The following is a 14,512-nucleotide window of genomic DNA, read 5'->3' as shown; positions in this document are numbered from 1 at the left end:
TTTTTACACCATTTCATAAGGAATCATGTAATTCAAATAGAGGGGCAAATTACTTGTAACTAAGATAATTGATTGATTTTGAAGAGTTGAGGAAGAGGATGTCTGAGGGCAAAGTGATATAGAGGTTATCTAGATGGCTCAGGCTTCTGCACCTGTATTTTCTTGGGTACAGTTACCACAAAAAGCAGAAATAATCATAGGTATTGAGGTTGGTCTTATAGGTTTACAGCTTAAAAAGAACTTGTTTCAATTCATTAGGTTTCATTGATAGACACTAGAACAGAAAGCAGGAGATCCAATGAGCTACCAAGAGTTGTTGAAGTGTTATCAGTATTTGCTGAGCAATGTACAAACAAAAAGCTTTGAGAACCTCAGCTCTAAAATGATCAGTTTAAATCTATTCTTGCCTTTATTTTAAATCTGTGGTTGACAGAAATAGAAAAACTGCACTATTTATCACATTGATGTGACAAATACAATGAAAGCTTTGATAGAATTGCTTCATTTACTGACAATTATTCTAAAAAGTTCAAAGTAAATTTATTATCAAATTATATATACATTTATGAAAACGAACCCTGAGATTCATTTTCTTGTGGGCATACTCAAAAAAATCCATAGAATAATAGCCACAACAGAATCAATGAAAGACTGCACCAACTTGGTGTCATGGTCCGGTCCGTGAAGTCCACATTCTGGTTCACGGTCCGATCCATGGATTCAGGACTCCGGGTCTTCCAGCTGTCCCTTGTTTTGGTTAAGTTAATCATAGGCACCTGATTCCCATCTTGGGGATTGGAATGTAAGTAGCCTTGGGGATGCCTGTGGGCTGCTGGTTTGTCTTGTCAAGATTCCCTGAGAGCAATCTGCCGGTGGAAGGCTAGAGTGGCCACTTGCCATCTTTAGGCTGCATTGGGGACCCATCCCCTCATGGAGCCTTGCTGTCGATAGTCGGAACTGTCTTTGAGGTATGGATTTGGCCTCAGGATGATACTTTGATTATGAGGATAGGTTGAGTGAGCTAGCTTTTCTCTCTGGAGTAAAGGAGGATGAGAGGTGATGTGATTGAGGTATACAAGGGACAATAAGAGGCATAGATTGAGTGGCTAGCCAGAGAATTTTTCCTAGTATGAGGGGCATAATTTAAACTTGACTGGAGGAAAGTATGGGGTGGGGGGGGAATGCCAGAGGCAAGATTTTTTTTAACAGCACAAAGAGTAGTTGAGTGCCCTGCCAGTGGTGGTGGTTAGAGGCAGATACATTGGAGCACTTAAACTCTTAGATAGGCACACGGATGATAGAAAAATGGAAGGATATGTAGGAAGGAAGGGTTAGATTGAAATTAGAATAAATTTATAAAGTCAGGGTTGAATGACCTGTACTGCATTGTAGTGCTCTATATTCCATGTTCTAGAGTGAGTGCAGTGGTAGCCAAATGATTCTTGATTGAAGAAGGGGCTAAGGGTTATAGAGAGAAGGCTCATAGAAAGGGCCGTATAAAAATGAAGTTGAAAATAAAATAACAGCCATGATTCAATTGCCTTTATGGGCTGAATGGCCTTATTTTGCTCTGATATCTTATATTCTAAATCCAGATGTACCCATTAACAAGAGATGAAACGATACACCTCAATAATCTCAGAAAATTTGCAAAAATAAAAAAACTACAATTTAAAAAAACAAATTCTGGCACTAAGGTATTTCTGGAAATAAGGATCAGAGTATTCATTATTACAATTCCATAGTATATACAGCGCCTATAAACAGTATTCACCACCCTTGGAAATTTTCTTGTGGTCTCCTCTTGGCAGCTCATGGAGTAAGATGTTTTCATTGTAGCTCCATCTTTCACAACTTACTTTCCACTGTTAGATTTGTTTAAAGTTTGAAGATTTATTATTTTTGCTGAAGGATCTACGATTTAATTATGATGGCTGATACTTGATCTGGAGTCGAATTAAGAGGTGGCAAAATTCTTCCCGAAGTTGAACAAACAAAAAAATCAGAGGAAGTCTCTACTTCAGAAAGAATGCTCTCTTTAATAGAAGCTATTAATATGAAGATTGGTACAGTGGACACTAAGATCGATAAACTGACGGACGCTCATGAAAAGCCAGAAAAAAACATTTTTGCTGTTCAGGAATCTTTGAAGAAATTGGAAGTTCGATATCAGATGCTTAAACAGAACACTCACAGAATTGAAAGAGAACAGGAGTTATTGAGTCAGACTATTAAAGAACAAGAAATGAAGTTGTCTTTTATGGAAAAGAAAATTAATCACACAAACAACAGGAATTCTGCAGATGCTGGAAATTCAAGCAACACACATCAAAGTTGCTGGTGAACGCAGCAGGCCAGGCAGCACCTCTAGGAAGAGGTGCAGCCTGGCCTGCTGCGTTCACCAGCAACTTTGATGTGTGTTGCCAGAAAATTAATCAGGCTGCTTCGGAGTTATCAAGAAATTAGAAGAAAATGATCAATCTGGAAAGCAGCAGAAGTCGCAGGATGAATTTACGGGACTGGGTTTGCCTGAAAATACGGAAACCGGTGAGCCATTAAAGTTCTTTTCGAACATGTTATATTCACTTTTTAGTGACATTCTCGAAGCCTGTCCGATTCTGGACAGAGCCCACCGAATTCAACCTCCTAAGCCTTCAGCCGAAATAAAACCACGTCCTGTGATTCTGTGTTTGCATTATTTTGCAACCAAAGAAGCTATTCTTCGGGACGCAAGGAAAAGGGATAAGCTAATTTATAGTGAAGTAAAGATTCGTATGGTTGAAGATTTTACCCCAGAGATTTAAGCTGAAAGAATTAAATATCGGGAAGTTATGGCTGAATTTTATAAGGTTAACTGTTGTCCCTCTTTGCGTTATCTGGCTCAACCGATAATTAGGGTATGAACACTCAGTCTTCTTTTATTGTCATTTAGAAATGCATACATGCATTAAGAAATGATACAATGTTTCTCCAGAGTGATATCACAGAAAAAACAGGACAAACCAAAGACTAACACTGACAGAACCACATAATTATAACATATAGTTACAGCAGTGCAAAGCAATACCATAATTTGATGAAGAACAAACCATGGGCACGGTAAAAAAAAGTCTCAAAGTCCCTGAGTCGATCAACTCCCGAGTCCCCGATAGCAGGCGGCAAAAGGGAGAAACTCCCTGCCATAAACCTCCAGGCACTGTCAACTTGCCGATGCCTTGGAAGCAGCTGACCACAACCGACACTGAGTCCGTCCATCCGAAAAATACGAGCCTCCGACCAGCCCCTCCGATACAGCCTCCCGAGGGCCAACCTCTACTGAGCACCTTCAACCTCGCCCCGACTGCTGAAACAAGCAAAGCTGAGGATTCAGGGCCTTCTGCTCCAGAGATTTTGGTTACCACACAGTAGCAGTGGCAGCGAAATGGGCATTTCAGAAGTTTTTCCATATGTTCCTCCGTACTCTCATGTCTGTCTCTATCAAATCAGAATTGTGCACGGTCCCCTACTTGACAGATTACAGATATCAATCACCGGAGAGGCCGCATGCACTGCCGTCACGCCGCCATCTTCTCCTCCTCCACCTACTCCACCTAATACTCGTCCAAAACAGATTGACTCCCCAGAAGACAGTTGGAAATTTATAAAGGAGTTTAAGCCCACCTCGCAAGCAATTTGAAAAGTTAATCCTTAGCTGGGAGTTATTTGTTACGGTTTTGATGAAAGTCCGCTCCATGTTTTATGAGTGCCCAGACATGGATTTGGTTGACTTACTTAGATCTGTAGCTGTTTTCTTTAATAGTTAATCTAATTTTGGATTTTGTATATATACTCTTTTTTTTCCTTTGTTTTGTAAGTCTTTAGCATTAGTTGTAGTATATTGAAGAATGTAGTGGAACAGAGGGATCTAGGAATAATGGTGCACAGTTCCCTGAAGATGGAGTTTCATGTGGATAGGGTGGTGAAGAAAGCTTTTGGTATGCTGGCCTTTATAAGTCAGAGCATTGAGTATAGGAGTTGGGATGTAATGTTGAAATTGTACAAGGCATTGGTGAGGCCAAATTTGGAGTATTGTGTACAGTTCTGTTCACCGAATTATAGGAAAGATGTTAACAAAATAGAGAGGGAACAGAGAAGATTTACTAGAATGTTCATCACCTAAGTTACAGAGACAGGTTGAACAAGTTGGGTCTTTATTCTTTGGAATGTAGAAGGTTGAGGGGGGACTTGATAGAGGTATTTAAAATTATGAGGGGGATAGATAGAGTTGACGTGGATAGGCTTTTTCCATTGAGAGTGGGAGAGATTCAAACAAGATGACATCAGTTTAGAGTTAAAGGACAAAAGTTTAGGGGTAATATGAGGGGGAACTTCTTTACTCAGAGAGTGGTAGCTGTGTGGAATGAGCTTCCAGCAGAAGTGGTTGAGGCAGGTTCGATGTTGTTGTTTAAAGTTAAATTGGATAGATATATGGACAGGAAAGGAATGGAGTGTTATGGGCTGAGTGCAGGTTGATGGGACTAGGTGAGAGTAAGAGTTCGGCAAGGACTAGGAAGGTCAAGATGACCTGTTTCTGTGCTGTAATTGTTATATGGTTATATGGTTATATATTAGTTGGTTGGATTTATGTTCTTTTGAATACATGGTTACGTATTTTAAATGGATTTAAGATGGTCGTCGTTAGTTCGGTGTTAACTATTGTTAGACATAATATGAAAATATTTGGAGTCTGTTTATTTCTTTATGTATTCTTTATTATGGCTTTTTGGTGGTGGTAACATGTTACTTTGTAAGCAGGGGCTGCTATCTGGAGACAGGGGTCAAGGGTCATTAGAGTAGCGTGCCGTTCGCCTGTTGGACAGTTTCTGGGTTTTCGGGGGAGGAGTGTGGGTCTATTAGATTAGGTTTTTTTGGCTGGTCAGTCCTGAGAGGTTTTTTTTGTCAATTATATTTCTTTTCTTTCTGATCGAGTCATCCTTTGTCCTTTCTTTGGATTTAGTTTGTGCCTGCGCATTAACTTTATAAAATTTTTAAATTAAACTCTAAATATGGATCTTAATAAAATTAATATAATATCTTGGAATTTAAACTGTATGAACCAACCTATTAAGTGCAGAAAGATTTTTGAGAAATTAAAAACACTTCATGCAGATGTTATTTTTGCGCAGGAGACTCACATCCGTAGGCAGGATGAAAATCGTTCTTTTAAATTTTGGAAGGGGTATCTATTTTTATTAATTCTAAAATCCCTTTTGTTCATTTTAACACTGTTACTGATTTAATTGGAAGATATTTAATTGTTACTGGTCTGTTATGTGGTCAAAAGGAGGCTTTGGTGTGTGTCTATGCACCTACTATAGACAGCCCTGAGTTTTCTGAGAAGCTATTTTCTGTGCTGCCGAATTTAAATGAATATAAGTTGATTATGGGCAGTGACTTTAACTGCTGTCTCAATCCGTCGATTGACAGATCGTCCACCAATCCGTTGCTTCCTAATAAAGCTGCAACTTGCATTAATACTTTTTTATTAGAATACAGTTTGGTGGATATTTGGAAATTTAGACATACTAAAGAAAAAGATTTTTTTCCCCATGTATACCATAAATATTCAAGAATTGACTATTTTTTGCTGGACACGTGATTCGTGCCCTCTGTTGCTGAGTGTGCGTTTGATGTGACTGCGTTGTCAGATCATGCACTTATGAAACTAACTTTGAAGTTTTCTGATAATATTCAGATACCTCAGTGGAGACTTAATGTTTCATTGTTAGAAGATTCAACTTTCATAAATTTTATTAAAGAGAAAATTTCTCTTTTTTGAATTAAATTTACTGTGAATTTAAATTTATTTTTACTGTGCCATGGTCTGTTCTTATCAAATTATGGTATTGCTCTGCACTGTTGTAACTATATGTTATAATTATGTGGTTTTTGTTAGTTTTTAAGTCGGTTTGTCATGTGTTTTCGTGATATCATTCTGGAAAACCATTTTATCATTTCTTAATGCATGCATTACTAAATGACAATAAAAGGGGACTGCGTGTCCTCATAATCATATCATAATCATAATCATAAATACAACTGAGGGAATGTCAAATTTGGTTATTTGGGTTACGATGAAATCTTTTCTTATGGGGACAGATAATTTCATACTCAGTAAGTTTAAGAAGGAAAACCAAGGCGGAACTTCTAGTGATTACTGATAGGATTAAAGAAATAGATAAAGTTTATTCAGTGATGGCTAGAGAAGATCTCTTTACGGAAAGGGTTGAACTCCAAACACAACATGATTTGCTTTTGACTTTTCTTATTGAACAGCAACTTCTTAAATCTAAAAGTCAATTTTATATACATGGAGACAGGCCAGGCAAATTATTGGCTGGTCAATTAAAAGCAAATATGGATAGAAGACTGATCCTGAAAATAAGAAGACCTGATAGAACTGAAACAGTAGATCCTTATGAAATTAATAAGGTATTATTAATCTTTATAAATTCCTAATCTTTATAAATCTGAATTTTCAGACAATATCACTCTTACGAATAGAGTTTTGCAAAAATTGAATATACCTGAAATTTCTAATCAAGATATGAATACATTAGATGCACCTATTAAACAAGAGGAAATAGCAAGGACTATATCCTCTTCCCAAACAGGTAAGGCCCCGGGACTGGACGGATACACAGTGAAATTTTATAAGACTTTCACTGAAATACTCACACCTCATTTATGTCAAGTCTTCACTGACTCTATATCCTCTGGGATTCTCCCGAAAACTTTTTATGAAGCATCAATCTTATTAATTCCTAAAAAAGAAAAAGATTTATCTGAATGCGCTTCCTATAGACAAATCTTTCTACTGAATATGGATTTTAAAATTCTTTCTAAGATCTTGGCTAATAGACTTGAGAGTATTTTACCTAGTGTTATTTCCAGTGATCAAACTGGATTTATTAAAAATAGATATTCACATTTTAACATTCAAAGATTATTAAACATTATTCACTCTTCTCCATCTAAAGAATCTGAACGTGTTGTTTCTCTTGATGCAGAGAAAGCATTTGATAGGGTGGAGTGGTTTTACTTATTTCAGGTTTTGGAAAGATTTAATTTTGGTCCAGGATTTATTTCCTGGATCAAATTGATCTATCACGCCCCTATGGCTGCAGTTATAACTTATAATAAAAAATCTCCTTACTTAAGATTATACAGGGGTACTCGGCAGGGCTGTCCTCTTAGCCCTTTATGATTTAACTTGGCTTTAGAACCCCTTGCTATTGCTCTTAGAGAACCTAATACTGTTCAGGGTACTAAGAGAGGGGACAAAGTACACAAGGTTTCGTTGTATTCAGATGACCTGTTAGTTTATATTTCAGATCCTAGGAAATTTATTCCTTCTATGTTATCTATATTTTCTGAATTCAGTAGTTTTTCTGTATATAAATTAAATTTACATTAAAGTGAGTTATTTCCCATTAATAATTACTTAGAACAAAATCATCAAGTACCTTTTAGTATTGCTAAAAATTACTTTACTTATCTTGGTATTAAAATTACTAAAAATTTTAAGGACCTCTATAAATATAATTTTCTACCATTAATTGATTACACCCAACAAATGCCTTCTAAATGGTCACCTATGATATTATCATTAATAGGTCAAATTTATGCTATTAAAATGATGGTTCTACTGAAATTCTTATATATATTTCTGGCAGTTCCTTCCTTTGTTCCTAAAACGTTTTTTGACAGAATAGACTCTATAATCTTATTTTATATTTGGAATAATAAAAATCCTAGATTGAGTAAACCCTCACTGCAGAAATTAAAAAAAGGATGGTGGTATGGCTTTGCCAAATTTCAGAATATATTATTGGGCAATTAATATTTGATACATTACTTTTTGGATTCATTATTCAGACATACATGAATGTTCTTCATGGTTGGAATTGGGGGAAAACTCAGTGAAGGGGTTCTCTTTGGCCTCTTTACTGGAAACTCCTCTTCCCTTTTAGTTTTCTAAGATTAGTAGACAAGATTTTAATCCCATTATTAAACATAAATTAAGAATTTGGTTTCAGTTTCGTAAATTTTTTGTGTTAAACAATCTTGTTCTTTCTAGTCATATCCATCTAAATTATTTTTTTAAACCATCAATTTTGGATAAATAAATAAGGCATCCGTTAGTCTTGCGAAGACCATGGATCTCCGCATGGTCTTCACGCTCCAGGGCACAGGCCTGGGCAAGGCTGTATGGAAGACTGGCAGTTGCCCATGCTGCAAGTCTCCCCTCTCCACGAGGGCCAATACAGCTTGGCACCAGTGCAGTCGCAGAACAATATGTGGTTAAGTGTCTTACTCAAGGACACACCACACTGCCTCGGCTGAGGCTCGAACTCACGACCTTCAGGTCACTAGTCGAATGCCTTAACCACTTGGCCACGTGTCCACAATTTTGGATAAGGCCTTTTTAATTTGGAAAACCAAGGGAATAACAACTTTTTCAGATTTGTTTTCAGGGGATTGTTTAATGTCTTTTTCTCAGTTAGTGGATAAATACAGACATCCCACCTCTCCCGGAAATTCCGGGAGTCTCCCACATATTGATAGCGGCTCCCTGACGCCTGGAAATTATATACAATATCCTGGAAATCGATTTTTTGAGAGGGAGAGCAAGGGTGAGCATCCTGATTGGTGTCTCTTCGTGCTAAGTAGATCTATCAGTTTTCTCTGTGGGCGGACTTTACAGTCGACCTCAAAAATAATGACAGTGTTGCTCGCTGCACTGTTTGCAACAGTGACTTTTCTATTGCCCATGGTGGGTTAAAATGTAAAAGACATTTTGAGGTGAGTTTAACTGGTGTCATTCATTCATTAGCATAGCTCACATTATTTAATGTTATCCTCGGCCTCCTCTACTGTAAAGATGAAGCCACACTCAGGTTGGAGGAACAGCACCTTATATTCCATCTGGGTAGCTTCCAACCTGATGGCATGAACATTGACTTCTCTAACTTCCGCTAATGCCCCACCTCCCCTTCATACCCCATCTGTTATTTATTTATTATATATATATATATATCTCCTCTCCCCTCTCCCCTCTCCCCTCTCCCCTCTCCCCTCTCCCCTCTCCTCTCTCTCCCCCCCCCCCTCATCCTCTGGGCTTCCCTCTTTTCTTTCTCCCTAGGCCTCCCATCCCATGATCCTCTCCTATCCCCTTTGCCAATCAACTTTCCAGCTCTTGGCTCCATCCCTTCCCCCTCCTGTCTTCTTCTATCAACTCAGATCTCCCCCTCTACCTCCCACTTTCATATCTCTTACTAGCTCTTCTTTCAGTTTGTCCTGACGAAGGGTCTCGGCCCGAAACGTAGACTGTACCTCTTCCTATAGATGCTGCCTGGCCTGCTGCGTTTACCAGCAACTTTGATGTGTGTTTCTTCAGAATGGACCGCCCAGTCCTCTTTTTTTTTTTTGTTTTTTTCTTAGTGTAGTGGGTTTTTTCTTCTCATTTTAAAAATTTAAAGTTTTTTTTCTCTCCATGAATTGATAAGAGGAGAATTAGTTGACTTTCTTTTTTTACTATATATTACATATTTGCTTAATACTATGTATGATTTTGACAATGTCTATTTCACTTTCTGTTTGTATTGTTATTGTTATATATATTTGAGATAATTCTCCTCTTGTTTGTATATATGCTCTTTCCAAATCAACAAAAAGATTAATAAAGAAAGAAGGAAGTTTTCTTGTTTTAAAACATTGGATCATAGTGGATTTAGCTTTTTTGACACAATCAACAGAAAAAGTCTCTTTCATGTCAAAATGACAACAGATCTCTACAAAGTGATTTTAATTAATTACAATTATAAGACACAAAATAGTTGATTGCATAAGTATTCACCCCTTTCAAGTCAGTATTTAGTAGATGCACCTTTGGCAGCAATTACAGCCTTGACTCTGTGTGGATAGGTCAATATCAGCTTTGCACATCTGGACACTGCAATTTTTCTCCATTCTTCTTTATAAAACTGCTCAAATTCTGTCAGATTGCATAGGGATTGTGAGAGAACAACCATTTTCAAGTCCAACCATAAATTCTCAATTGGATTGAGGTCTGGACTCTAACTTGGCCACTCCAGGATATTAACTTTGTTGTTTTTAAGCCATTCCTGTGTAGCTTTGACTTTATGCTTAGGGTCATTGTCTTGCTGTAAAATAAATCTTCTCTCAAGTTGCAGTTCTCTTGCAGACTGCATCAGGTTTTCATCCAGGATTTCCCTGTATTTTGCTGCATTTTACCCTCTACCTTCTCAAGCCTTCTAGGGTTTTCTGCAATGAAACATCCTACAGCATGATGCAGCCCCACAGGCAGCGGTGGTGTGCTTTTTATGATGTGTGTTTTTGCTTACACCAAATATATTGTTTAGTCTGATGGCCAAGAAACTCAATTTTGGTTTCCTCAGACCACAGAACCTTCTTCCAGCTAACTTGAGAATCTCCCACATGCCTCTTAACAAACTCTAGCCAAGATTTCATATGTTTTTTTTCAACAGTGGCCTTTTCCTTGCCACTCTCCCATAAAGCTGTGATTGGTGAAGCACCTGGGCAATAGTTATATGTGCAGTCTCTCCCATCTCAGCAATTGAAATATGTAACTCCTTCACAGTTATCATAGGGCTCTTGGCGGCCTCCCTCACTAGTCTAATTACACGGTCACTCCATTTTTTTTTGAAGATGGCCTACCTTAGGCAGATTTATAGCTGTGCATTATTCTTTCCATTTCTTGATGACCTGACTTAACTGTACTCCAAGGGATATTCAGTAACTTGGAAATGTTCTTGTATCCATTTCCTGACTTGTGCTTTTTAATAACTTTTTTGCGGAGTTGCTTGGAGTGTTTTTTTATTTGTCTTCGTGGTGCAGTTTTTGCCAGGATACTGACTACCAACAGTTGGCTCTTCCAGATACAGATGTATTTTTACTACAATCAATTGACACACCTTGACTGCACACAGGTCTCTAAAACATATCTCCATTTAACTAATTATGTGACTTCTAAAACCAATTGGCTGCACCAGTGATGATTTGCTGTGTCATATTAAAGTGGGGGGGAAGGATACTATGCAATCTATTATTTTGTGTTTTATATCTGTAATTAATTTACATCACTTTTTAGAGATCTGTTTTCACTTTGACATTAAAGAGTCTTTTTCTGTTAATCAGTGTCAAAAAAGCCAAATTAAATTACTGGCAGGAGGAGAAGATGGCAGCGTGACGCAGCTCGCACTGGCCACTCCGGTGGTGATGTCTGTTATTTGTCAGGTAGAGTGCTGTGCACAATCCTGATTTGATGGAGACAGACGTGAGAGTACGGTGGTTTTGTCAGTTTTAGTCTTGGTTTGTCCTGTGTTTCTTGTGATATCATTCTGGAGGAACATTGTATCATTTTTTAATGCATGCATTTCTAAATGACAATAAATGAGGACTGAGTGTCCTCATAATCTAATCTGTTAATTAATGTTTAAAACAATAAAACATGAAATCTTCCAAAGGGGGTGAATACTTTTTTTTATAGTCACTGTAACTGGAATGCATAACCAATCCTCGCTAGTGGTACCATGAACATTGAGACTATGATCCTGAAAACCTAGCTTGGATGGACAGGATATGTCATACACAGGGAGGACTCCAGGATCCCCAACAGCTACTGAATGGCATGTATGCTGTGCAATCTCTGAACAAGAGGAACAAAGGTGGGCTTCACAAGAGATTTAAAGATTATGTGAAAAGTAACATTGCATTGGCCAGACTTACTCCAAAACAGCTGAAACAGTGTGCACAAGACCGAACTAGATGGCGTGCCTTGGAAAGACTCGCCCATGACAAAATGAGGAGAGGCATCATGCAGATCTGTTGCTGCCCAGGCGCAATGGAAACTTGCAGCAGTAATTATTCCAGCTGACTCAGGACTGTTCACCTACCCTCACTGTGAACAAGTCTGGCTCTCAAAACTTGGATTCCACAGCCACCATAACAAATGTTCTGCACAAGAATAATAATCATCATCGCACATGATAGACGGCCATCACATAACCAATACTTGGATTCTACTTCTTGGATAACATCAAGTTAAGCAAATTATGAACAAACTTGGGCTGCTTTCTCTGGAGTGGGAGAGGCTGAGGGAAGACCTGATAAAATAATGAGAGGCTTAGATAGAGTAGACAGGGAGTATCATGTTTCCAGGATCAATATGTCTAATACTAGTGGACATGCATTTAAGGTGGGAGGGCAAAAGTTTGAAGAAATGTGAGGCAAGTTTTTTTTAAAAATAGAGTGGTAGTTTACTGGAATGCACTCACAGTGACAGAGATAGGTATCATCGAAATACTTAAAAGCTTCTGAGGCAGCAGCAGAAGGGATATAGATTTGACACAAGGGATTAATTTAATCAGACATCATTAGCTAAATTAGATTGGCACTACATGGGTGTGATCTGGTTTCCTATTTTTCTATTTTCCGTACATCTAAATAATGATGTTTCAATACAAACTCGGCACCCATCTCAAAAAGTTTATGCTGGCAAATAATGGGCTGACCTTCTACACAAAACAATCAGTTACCCCCAAGTATTTGGTGAATCTGTGCAGAATAGACAATTGATTGAGACATGGGCATAGAGACAAACCCTTCATAGCTCTGTAAATTCCCCATTTCTTCCCTCCTTGCTAAGTATAATAATGCCGACAAAAATAATACATTGAAATCAAGAACTGAAAACAGTAAATGCTTAAAATACACCATAAATCATCCCGGCAGTGACTATAATTTCAGCTCTTAAATTGAAGAATTACCTGGACTTTTTGACACAGAAACTGTATATTTCGAGTCTGTTTCAGAAGATATCAAAGGTTTTGCTGCAGATATACAAATCTGGGTTCCTTTGTTGATTAAAAGTGGGACAAGCTCCTCATAATGTGAGACCGTTCATTCTGTGAGGACTGCATTGCTCACATTCGAAACAATGAGCAATTGTTTATGAAAAATGAACAGAGCAGAAGTGGTAGAAAGTCAGCAAAGGCGATGTAACTGAATCAGAGAAAAAAAAACAGGAAACAGTGAATAAATGTACATGTTGCGGGAGTATATTTTGATATTTCATCAGGTTTTCAAAGGTACCTTGAATTTTCTCGTTAAATAGTGAGTTTCTAACCGCTCACACCGGGATATTAGAATACCATTTTGGAACATAGAATCTTTAATTTCTTCAGATTTTTTTCTTATGAATCTGTTTACGCCCTTGCGAAATGGAGCGTAATTTCGCTGGAGCTACTTCACAACTACTGTACCTTCGGTCAGTCTACGCTCCTCAGATCCACGAGCCCTGTACTTCCAGCGCGAATTTTAAACAAGATGAGTTTTCCGCTTAAAACGAAACCTCTAACACCCCAACGTGACATTTTTTGCCCAAAGCACTTTAAGTCATCATTGCCGCTGTTACAGATGGACTCGCTTTCTGACTTACACACATACACATCATACAACTTTTTGTAAACAGCAGAGTACTCACGGCTGGAAGTATGGCATGTCAAAACTGATCGGTGTTTACACTTCCTTCTGCAGCTCCTCCGAGTACTGACGGTTGCAGAAAGCAGGTAAATGCATTAGACGGCTGAGCCACGGAAATGGTCGAACCCTCCTTGCGGTTGTCTAGATCTTGCCGTGACCACTGTCACTTGCCGTCGTCACTGAACAGGGGAAGCTATTTGATCATATCTGAATCCACAGAGTACATGGGCCACAAATTCAAACTGACTATTCACGGAGAGCACTTTGTTTTAATTACTTGGTGTCTTGTACCACCCGCCGGAAGGTGGTCCCGAGTTCGGATTCAGCAGATCAATGATTTCAAGTCGGCAGTCTGCGGAGGCGTGTGTATCGCAAGATTTCGTTAAGCGACAAACTAACGGCTGCTCAAAATTGAAGAAGCTAAAGCGCGTTTAAAAATAGATTCATAGTGAAAGCTACCCGATTCCTGTACCGGTTTCGTGCGTCCAAAGTACAAGGACTTATGTTTCACGCAAACTATTATAATATTTTCAAACTAACGCAGAATTACGCGGGCGATCTGAAAGAAGAACGGGGGGTGTTAAATTATTTAGAAATACAGCACAGTAAAAAAGAAATAGCACCGCCTAATTACATCCACATGACCAATTAACCCTCTAAACGGACCGCCTTTGGAATGTAGCAGGAAACCGGGGCTCCCGGAGGAAACTCACACGTTTACTGGGAGAACGTAGAAGAGTAGTTTGAACCTGGGCCACGGACGCGGTGATGGAACTACAGAAAACAAACCGGGGAAACTATCTATCTGGTAGCATCTGAGGATGGACGTAGCTGAGTTTTCAGTTTTGAGACCCTTTGTCTGAACTATGGGAATGTACAGGTAATTGATTTTGCACTAATAATGGTAAGATCAGTGATAGTAAATGCAACCGAGTTAAGGAAAATA

The 14,512-nt window shown here is 38.4% G+C and overlaps 2 protein-coding genes across 12 annotated transcripts in view; both read right to left on the bottom strand.

Moving 5' to 3' along the window:
* LOC140204063 (probable G-protein coupled receptor 174) overlaps positions 1–13,631 on the bottom strand; it is a 61,634-nt gene extending 48,003 nt beyond the window's left edge. For 2 of the 9 annotated variants that reach the window (XM_072270344.1, XM_072270343.1), the window contains exon 1: positions 6,718–6,800. The gene's annotated coding sequence lies outside the window, so the exon portion shown is untranslated. Of the gene's footprint in view, positions 1–6,717; positions 6,806–12,851; positions 12,940–13,567 lie in introns of those variants that run through there. The other 7 variants (XM_072270351.1, XM_072270350.1, XM_072270345.1 and 4 more) reach the window with 7 other exon arrangements.
* Positions 1–13,647, bottom strand: part of LOC140204064 (probable G-protein coupled receptor 174) — a 316,875-nt gene extending 303,228 nt beyond the window's left edge. The window contains exon 1 of one of the 3 annotated variants that reach the window (XM_072270355.1): positions 13,568–13,647. The gene's annotated coding sequence lies outside the window, so the exon portion shown is untranslated. Of the gene's footprint in view, positions 1–6,717; positions 6,801–12,851; positions 12,934–13,567 lie in introns of those variants that run through there. The other 2 variants (XM_072270353.1, XM_072270352.1) reach the window with 2 other exon arrangements.
* Positions 13,648–14,512: the final 865 nt, after the last annotated feature.

This window comes from Mobula birostris, chromosome 10 (assembly GCF_030028105.1).
Source record: "Mobula birostris isolate sMobBir1 chromosome 10, sMobBir1.hap1, whole genome shotgun sequence".
Lineage (NCBI taxonomy): Eukaryota > Metazoa > Chordata > Chondrichthyes > Myliobatiformes > Myliobatidae > Mobula > Mobula birostris.
The sequence above is the reverse complement of the archived record's forward strand: the minus strand, read 5'-3'. Positions and strand labels throughout refer to the sequence as shown.